The sequence below is a fragment of the Molossus molossus genome, unplaced genomic scaffold (genome assembly GCF_014108415.1).
Source record: "Molossus molossus isolate mMolMol1 unplaced genomic scaffold, mMolMol1.p scaffold_m16_p_14, whole genome shotgun sequence".
Taxonomy (NCBI): domain Eukaryota; kingdom Metazoa; phylum Chordata; class Mammalia; order Chiroptera; family Molossidae; genus Molossus; species Molossus molossus.
In genome coordinates, this window is record NW_023425349.1 from 20796082 (window position 1) to 20806654 (window position 10573).

Genomic DNA, 10573 nt, shown 5'->3' on the forward strand with positions numbered 1-10573 from the left:
ACATTTTTCCATTTTTTGTACAGATAGAGTGGGAGGGAGAGAGAGGAAGGAGAGAGAGAGAGAAACATCGACGTGAAGGGACACATCGAGTGGCTGCCACCCGCACGACCAACCAGGGCCGGGGACCAACTGCAACCGAAGTACGTGCCCTTAGCGGGAACCGAACCCGGGTCTCTCCGGACCGCAGGCCGACGCTCTAACCGCTGAGCCAAACTGGCCAGGGCGATTTTTCCTTTTCTTGTTGTTCAGATAGAGTGGGAAGGAGAGAGAGAGAGAGAAAAACATTGATGTGAAAGGGACACATCGAGTGGTCGCCACCCACACGACCCAACCAGGGCCGGGGACAAACTGCAACCGAGGTACGTGCCCTTAGCGGGAACTGAACCCGGGTCTCTCTGGACCACAGGCCAACGCTCCAACCATTGAGCCAAACCGGCCAGGGCCAACATATATTTTTATTGTCATCTTCACAACAGTGTTATTCACAATAGCCAAAATGTTGACCCACAAATGAATAGATAAATAAAATGTGGCATATACATATACTGGAGCTTAAAAAGGAATTAAATTCTGATACATGAACCTATAAAATAATATGCTAAGTAAAATAGCCAGATGCAAAAGGACAAATACTATATGATTCTGCTTATATGAGATATTTAGAATAGTTGAATTCTTAGAAAGTAGAACAGTGGTTACCAGGGGCTTGGGAGAGGGGAGAAAAGAGAGTTATTGTTTAGTCAGGTATTGAATTTCAGTTTGTAACTATGTAGAAACTTCATTTCTTTACTATTAATTTTTCTCCTTTTTTTTCCTTTGGATTCAATCCGGCCTCATCCAGCACACTGACTCACCTGCCTCCTTCTCCCTTGCACGTCCACTCCCTCAATCATAAACCCTCAGGACAATGAGGTTCTGATCAGCATCAAATAATCTCAGGAACAGCGCCTCAGGTCTGTTGACCACAGAGACAGAGTTTAGGTCGAACTAGAGATAACATCTAGTTGTGTTTCAGTTCCAGACCCAGAAAAGCAGTGAAACCAGATGAAGCAACTGGAGAAATACTGTCCTTGCTCTGATAACAATTCTTATCATTCTATTACATAGATCTTCAAGGTTCACTTAATCTCCTCCTTTGAGTCTGTGGATGAAAAAAAAAAAAAAGGGAGTTCTATGAAAAGAAAGCTTACAGGGTGATCTGATCATAAATTCATAAATGGGCAGGTCATGATGGGTAGTCATGCCCCAGACATATGACTTCTTTAGCAAAAGCTTATCTTTAATTTAAGCAAACCCTGTCCATTGTTTCTGTGCATTTAGGTTGATGTCTCTTTTCAGACCCCTCCACACCCCCCTCACCACCTTCAAAAGAGCACAGAATTTCATTAACTATCCTGTAATCAGTTCGTGTTTTCTCCCACTTTCAAGTAATCTTCCGCATGTTTCCTTTGTAATTCCAAATGCGTAGAGGAAGCCGCAAACTGTTATTTCCTGGAAGCCTTTTTCTCAGTCTGTTGAGATCTTGCTTCCAGGCATGACCTCTGCTTGGCTCAAATAAACTCATAAAAGTTCTCCGCAAGTTTGGACATTTCTTGTGTCAACAAATTCTTTCTTTCGATTGTTCTGGGTCTAGCTAGCAGTAAAATTGCTGGATCGCATGGTAACTCTATGTTTAATTTTTCTGAGGAACTGTGGCATAGGAACTTCCAAAAATTCTCCCACACCACGCACTGGTGTGCAGGACTCCGAGGGGGCTGCCTCAGGCCCATCTACCGGGTTACCTTATTTAGCCATTGCTCCTCCTCTGCTTGTATGCCCTCTCCTGGAGACCAAGGCTTCACCACAAGGTGAGCTACCTCACCAGGCAACACTCGGGGAGCCCCGTGAACTTGAGCAGAATAGCTGATGTAGTTTTTCACTATCCCTCTTGGAACTTAGCCCGAAAAGTGTACCCATGAAGCCAAGTTATTTTCATGCCCTCTCCAATTCTCTTTCTCCTGCCAAGTCCTGGAAATTTTGCTTCCTTCTGGCTAGGAAAACTGTTCTTACATCATCCTATCTTGTTCCAAAATTTGATCATTATGGTATAAATTTTATATTTGGATTTTGGCTCTTGATTTTCAAAGCCGGGTTTCTGAACTTAAAAATACTTTCGCATTCAAACAGACCGACTATTGTTTAAAAGTCTGTGCTTGCAAACCTGTTATTGATGTTATCAATTTCAAGAGCCTACTTTAGAATTCAAAGCCAAGAATTTGACTTTTGTTCTGGCTGTATAGGCCCTCCCCTAGGACAGTACCTGTAGAAGCTATTACTGCCACCTAATAGCTTATTCAAGAAAGCTGGGAAGAGAGTAGCTTGTTCAAGAAAACACATGGGTCAAAAAGAAAACAATCTTCAATATCTCAAAAAATATTTTACAGCTGTTAGCTTGGTTATAACACAAAGCAGCGCTACAAAGTCTTCTACTTAAAGTTTCTAGGGGTATGAAACTAGTCACCTGAGATGACCTCAGATAGTTCCTCAAAACCAGAGTATAATAGAACATCAGAGAACTCAGGGAGCTGAAAACCCAAAATAACATGACACTCACACCTCCTAGGCTGGGGATCCTAGCTAGACAAATGCCATGATCCTAGGCAAATACTAGCACTGAGGTCTGGTACTGGTGACTGACTCTGACATGCTCTCTATGGCTAGCTAAATTGAAAGGGCCAGGAACAGGGTAACACACAAAGCATGTAAGTGAATCACCTTACGTCCTAAAGGGCTCTTGGTACCCCTACATACAGCATCTTAGCCTGCAAGTCCCCACAAAGGGACTCAGCAGGACCATGTACTTGTCCTTTTATTATCTAAAAGTACATATGACAGAAAAGTCACTGCTTAGGAAACATTTGTCTCAATAGACGTGTGTGTGTGTGTATGAAAGAAATAGAGAAAGAGAAAAAGAAGTGCAAATATATATTTTTACCAAGAAAGAACAACAAAGCCCACTATGAATCCCACAAGCACAACTATGGAAAAGAACCATACAACTGTTGAAGGTGTGGGGAGAAACAAACTTTCTTCTACCCTCAAGGTTCTTTCGGCTAGTCTAATAATCAACTAGACATGAAACAGATTAGCAAGAGAAAATGACCAAATTTAATTACAGGTATATGTATGGAAACCCCACATACATGAAAGGGTGGAAGACAGAATGGGGAAATGAGGAATATATGACATTCTGAGCTAAGGATCACCTTGGGGCTTCCGAGGGGATGAAGGTCCAGGAGAACAGATGTTCGGTAATGAGAAGTTTGGGTCTGCCCTATAGATAGGTCACAATAAGTTATCTCTGATAATCTCTTATTATGGGCAACACCCCTACTTCAAATTCTTCTAGGTAGTTAAGTGTGTGTGTGTGTGTGTGTGTGTGTGTGTGTGTGTGTGTGTGTGATGTTGGGGAAGGGGCAGAAGTTTCTCTTGAGCCTGCAGGGTCTTGGTTGCCTTTAGCTCAAAAGCTCAAAACAATCCTCACACTGTTGTAGGACAATGAAAAGCTAGGAAAAGTCTAGGACAAGTGGAATAGGGAAACTGAAGCAGGAAAGTTAAACAAAGCGAAAAGCTTTGCAGGCTGCTTATAGCAGAGCCTTATCTTGAGAATAAAAGGTTAAAACCGCCCATCTCATAGAAAGATGCAGGAGAGCAGGGGGAAGGGAAGAGAGAGAAGAAGAGGTAGAAAAAGAGACGACTTAGTGAAAATCATCCTGAACTTGTTACAGCAGGGAGAAGAGTATAAACAGAAAGGCAGCAGTCAGAATTTAATTGCCAAGTACTTCCCATAAATTGTGGGAAAGCCATAACAAAGAAAAGGGGGCACTTGTAGAGGAATTATTTTTAAAGATATATAGACAGGCCCTGGCCGGTTTGGCTCAGCGATTAGAGCGTTGGTCTGTGGTCCAGAGAGACCCGGGTTCAGTTCCCACTAAGGGCACGTACCTCGGTTGCAGTTTGTCCCCGGCCCTGGTTGGGTTGTGTTGGTGGTAGCCACTCGATGTGTCCCTTTCACGTCGATGTTTCTCTCTCTCTCTCTCCCTCCCACTTTATCTGAACAAAAAATTGGAAAGTGTCCTGGGATGAGGATAAAAAAACAAACGTATAGACAGGAGGGTATATAAAGCAGAGACCCCCACCCCACTTGCTCTTCAGATTAGCTGAGAGCCTGTCTGTGCTTCATAAACCAGATGCAGAGCTTTGCTTGAATGTGCTTGCTTTATTGTTTTAATAAATTCACTAAATACAATGTAAATATTATTTAGGGTCTCTCATTTAAATTCATTTATATGAGAAGACAAGGATAGAGGTGGGGGACAGCCCGCTTCCTGACTCAGGAGGCTGTCCAATAACACCTCTCTGCTGTCTGTGAGAGGTGCCTGTCACAATACCACAGAGCCACGTATTGGGTGACTCATTCTAAACCCCTACAAAGGCCAACAAAAGTTGAACAGGCATTGTGATTCAAGATTTAGTGTTCCTTGAATTCTAGTCTTTATCCTTGCCTTTAACTAGCTGTGGTTTTGGCTAGGTCATGTCTCTTTCTGTGCTCATGTTACTTCCTTCACTTGCAAAATGAAGTTATTAATTATAAGGACTAGCCTCACTCCCAAAATGGTTGTTGACTATTGTAATTAGCAAGTTTTTTAGTACTAAGAATTATGAACATCAACTATCTACATGCTTTACTGGTAATTGTATGGGTGGAAATGCAAAAGTTACACATCCGAGGTTTTTGACATAGGAAACCAAGTGTCACTCAACAAGTGCCAGTTCACAAGAAATAAATGTTTGTTCTGCATTGCAGATATTTGGATGCCTCTCCATAAATGCAATATTTTTTTAAAAAAATTTTTTTCTTTCTTTCTTTTTAGAAAGAGAGGAAGGGAGAGGGAGAGAGAGATAGAAACATCGATGAAAGAGAACATCGATCAGCCGCCTCCTACAAGCCCCCCACTGGGGATCAGGCCCACAACCTAGGCATGTGACCTGACCAGGAATCAAACCAGTGACCTCTTGGTGCATGGGTCAATGCTCAACCACTGAGCCACACCAGCCGGGCTTTTTAAAAATTTTTATCCTCACCTGAGGACATACTTGTATTTATCGTCAGATGAAGTGGGAAGGAGAGAGGGAGGAAGAGAGAGAAAAACATCGATGTGAGCGAGACACATGGAGTGGTTGCCGCCCACACGGCCTCAACCGGGTCCAGGGACAAACTGCAACCAAGGTACATGCCCTTAGCAGAAACCAAACCCAGGACTCTCTGGTCCACAGGCCGATGCTCTAACTGCTGAGCCAAACCAGCCAGGGCTGGGCTTTTGTTTTTATTTTATTATTATTATTTTTTTATCCTCACCTGAGGACATTTTTGCATTTTTCTTCAGAGTGGAAGAGAGAGAGGGAGGAAGAGAGAGAGAAAAACATCAATGTGAGAGAGACACATCAAGTGGTTGCCACCCACACAACCCCAACCAGGGCCAGGGACAAACTGCAACCGAGGTACATGCCCTTAGCGGGAACCAAACCAGGACTCTCTGGTCCGTGGGTCAACACTCCAACCGCTGAGCCAAACCGGCCAGGGCTGGGCTTTTTTTAAAAAATTTTTTTCCTTTATTGATTTTTAGAGAGAGAGGAAGGGAGAGGGAGAGAGAGATAGAAATATCGATGAGAGAGAACATTGATTGGCCGCCTCCCGTATGCCCCCCAACTGGGGATCGGGCCTACAACCTGGGCATGTGTCCTGACCAGGAATCGAACCAGCGACCTCTTGGTGCATGGGTCGACACTCAACCACTGAGTTACACTGGCCGGACTGGGCTTTTGTTTTTAAAATAATTAGCAATAATCGTGCCTCGCCTCATTGGCTACAATACTGCCAAGCACAAAGCTCATAACAAATGCAATCTTAATACTATCTTAAATCTCAAGATCCTGAAAGGAAATGCAAATTAACTTCATCATCTTCATAATAAATATTCAGTCTTTGCCATTCTTGTAATAGCTCTTTTGGTTTGTAATTCCTACCAGATTCTGCTTTCCAAACTTCTCCATGTTCAGAGAAACAGGGACTGTTTTTCCCAAGCAGAAAGAGGCACATAGTCTTCTTATAATTAACGGGCATTCATGTGAATATCCCATATCATATGATATCAGAATAGCTAACTACTCCCTGTCCTTCGAACAAGGTTCATTTAGCCCCAGTCTGTCATCTGAAGGCTCGCAGGGGATCCCTCTGTGCCAGGACCCTGCTGGTGTCCATGCATACCTCATCTCTGTTTCCACAGCAACCCTAAGAATAGTTTACATGTGAAGAAAGTTAATATTGGAGCTTACGAACCTTCTTTCTATGACCACACAGCTATAAAGGGACAGAACCAGGACTCAGACTCAGACCTGTATGAGTCCAAACCCAGGTTTCCCCTGAGATAATGTAGGAAAAGTATTCAGAACAGTCCCTGATTCACAGGAAGTCCCAGGTGGGATCTTCTGTAAGCCACTGTTATTAATTACAGTGTTTCTCTCTTCTTGCTGAACATCATTCCCATGTGCTTGGAACAAATACAGAGATACTTACTAGGAAATGACCTACTCCCAGATCTCATTCATACCAAGAACTTAAGATGACATATCTGTCCAATGCACGGGCAAGGACACAATGTTTCGCACTTTAAAAGCCAGTTTTCAAAGTTATTTGAGAGTACCTCCGACTCCCATATTTTGCCCTCCCTCTGACCTTTCTGCCCGATGTGAAGTTACTGGCATTTTCTTGAAGCCCCCAGAGGGCACTGGGCTCTACACCACAGGTTTCTTTCATTAAACTTAGGGAGACATGATCATGTCTTGTGACATACATGGTTTATATATCTAAAGCATTCAGCACAGATATACAAATTTATGAATAAGGAAGACTGTTCTCTCTTTGCTTGGGGGGGTGGGGGTATGAAAAGCCATGTGATTGCTACATAGGACAGACTCAAGAATATTTTTACCACTGTTGGGAAAACTTCCTGGGGCTGAGACCAGAGGAGAGGCTGGCAATCCTCTCAGCACATTAAGTTTATAAGAGAACTTACATAGGAGGCATGTCCTGGGCAGCGGCGAGACAGCATGGATATCCTCCACGCAGCATGGCAGCTGCTAAGGTGTTATCTAGGTCAGAGCAAGATGGAAAGGGGTACTGGGGCATGACCTGCCTCAAAGAAGGGGAAAATGCCTACCATGCTTGCCCACGGCGGGCAATGCCTGTTCCCTGAAGGAGCACAAACCAGCTCGCTCTAGGGTCTGCAGGAGAGGCAGATCAGCCTCTGAGGGGATTTAAGGGAAGCAGTCTCTGCTCTGCCCTTCGTCTGGCTGGCAGGTCCGGCAGCTCTCAGGCAGTGGTCACTTCGTGGAATGGTCTTGTTAGGGGCAGGAGGGAGAAACAGAATAGTGGGGGCTAGCTAGAGTTAGAAGGAGTATTCATCAGGCTCTGTTAACTGCGATTGCTTTGTTCTGATTAGAGAAAGCACACTCTGACCTGGTTGGGAATTGCATGCCCTGAGACCTGGGAGTTAACCTCAAAATGCGGCCCATTCTCCTTATCGGAGAACTGCTCTCATCATGGAAAGACAAACAACCTTGGAGTCCTGGAGGCCATGTACTGGAGACAACCCTTCGCAGCCCCCAGCCCACATTACTTCCCCATGCCTGTAATCTGTAATCAGTTTGTCCATTGTTATTCCTTTTGCCTATTTCCCCAAGTAATCTTTGTCCTTCTACCCAACATAAGCAGTTGGCTTTTGGGGGTGGGGGACAGAGATTTTTCAGGGGTCTGCTCTCCCACACTGCTGGCAATTTTTTTTTTTTATCCTCACCCGAGGACATTTTTCCATTTTTTTGTTCAGATAAAGTGGGAGGGAGAGAGAGAGAGAAACATCGACATGAAAGGGACACATTGAGTGGCTGCCACCCGCACAACCCAACCAGGGCCGGGGACAAACTGCAACCGAGGTACGTGCCCTTAGCGGGCACCAAACCCGGGTCTCTGGACCGCAGGCCGACGCTCTAACTGCTGAGCCAAACCGGCCAGGGCTATAATTCAACTTTATCTCTGCTTAACTGGCTCAAACAGTGACAGACAGCCCTGACCCATTGTTGTCCGGTTTCAGTGTTCCCTATACAACCAAAAAAAGAGAAACAATAATTGTGTGGCGTGATGAAGGTGCTAGCTAACACTACAGTGATAGTCACTGGATATATAAATATATCAAATCAGAATGTGTACACTGTAAACATACACAAGGTTATATGTCAATTAGCTCTCAAAAAAAGAATCAAGGGTACTTGATTGATCTACAAGCTACTCTGTATAAAACTTCATTCAATTTCTAATTAACAGTCTAACACTGTGAACTTTTTACACACTAGAAAAGGGAATAAAGTTCCTTCTTTAAAGGAAAATAGAAAATTCAGACTTTGCTCTTGTATAAATATTGTACCTCTCTAGCAGCCACACCGGTAGCCACTTTGGAGTCCTCCCAAACAACACTTGTTCTGCTACTAAGTATAGATAGCCACTGAAATACCTCTATGTGTCAAACTACTTTTAATGTTTTATTTTTCTGTTGAATTCAGCTCAGATTCTAGTGTACAAGAATGAGACAAAGTGGCTAGGATACTGGAGGAGACTTTAGGGAAATGAAGGAGGAAAGGGAGAAGGTAAATGCAAACAGAAACTCTCCTGAAATCTTCTTCCTCCACTTGTGAACTCCTGCATGTAGTTACACAAAATGTGGTTTTATAACTAGAATGACTACTCCCTGGCTTGCCTGGGACAGCCTCAGTTTGTTTCTGGTGCCCTACAATGATGATTAATTTGCTTCTTTCATTCTCAAAAGTTTCAGGTTTCGACAGTAAATCATATGGTTACTTTATTTGTAATCTAATCTCTCCAGTTCTAGTCTCATGTAGTGTTTTTTAACTATAAAGGATTATATTTCAGCAAGTCAAAATTTTTATGTCTAGCCCGGCCAGTGTGACTCCGTGGTTTAGCGTCAACCAATGCACCAAGAGGTTGCTGGTTCAATTCCTGGTCAGGGCACATGTCCAGGTTATGGGACTGATACCTAGTGCGGGGCATGCAGGAGGCAACCATTCAATGTTCTCTCTCATCAATGTTTCTATCTCTCCCTCTCCCTTTCTGTTTCTCTAAAATCAATAAAAAAAAAATTTTTTTTAAGTTTTTATGTCTAATTTTCCTCTCAAAAAGATATATACACCCCCATGTTCACTGACGCATAATTTACAATAGTCGAGACATGAAAACAACCTAAATGTACATCAACAAATGGATGGATAAAGAAGATGTAGTATATATACACAACAGAATATTACTGAGCCATATAAAAGAAGGAAATCTTGCTATTTGCAACAACATGAGTGGACCTTGAGGGCATTATGCTAAGTGAAATAAGTCAGACAGAGAGAGACAACTACTACATGATTTCACTTATATGTGGAATCTGAAAAACAAAACAAAAAAGTCAGATATATAGAGAACAGATTGGTGGTTGCCCAAGGCAGGGGTTGGGTGGGGTGTGCATGTGTGTGAAATAGTTATAAGAGATCAAAAGATACAAACTTCCAGTTATAAAATCAGGGGCTGTAATGTACAGAATGTTAACTATAGTTAATAATACTGTATTGTATACTTGAAAGTTGCTAAAAGAGTAGACATTAAAAGTTCTCATCACAAGAAAAAATTGTAACTATGTGGTGATGGATGATAACCAGACTTACTGAGGTGATTATTTCACAATATATACAAGCATTGAATGACTATGTTTTACACCTGAAACAAATGTTACATGTCTATTATATCTTAATAAAAAGCATATACATACACAAACCATAAGACCTAGCCACTCACTACTACATAAACATTCATAGCAGCTTTATTTGGATTAGCCCAAAACTAGAAATAACTTAAATGTCCATCAACAGGGGAAAATAAATTATGATATACTTTTATTGCGATATAATTGAGATATAATCATGTATAAGATTAAGGTGTATAATATGTTGATTTGATACAACTGCATATTGCAACATGATTACTACCATAGAGAGAGGAAGTGAAAGAGAGAAATGGAAACATTGATATAAGAGAGAAACAGCTATCGGCTGCCCCCTGCACGCCCACTACTGGGAATCGAGCCCAAAACCTGGGCATATGTCCTGACCAGGAATTGAACCAGGACCTCTCAGTCCATGGGATGATGTTCAATCCACTGAGCCACACTGGCTGAGCTATCATTTCATTTTTGTGGTGAGAATATTTAGGATCTAGACTCTGAGCAATTTTGAAGTACATAATACAGTACTATTGACTGTAATCACTATGTTGTGCATTAGATCCCCAGAATTTATTTACCTACTAGTGGTATCAGCAGTGGAGAGAAAAGCTGGTGTAGCAAGTGCTAAGTATATGTACTAATATGTCAAGAACATCTTCATTCTCTTCCTTTTGCAGGCCCTCCCCTTATCTGCCAGT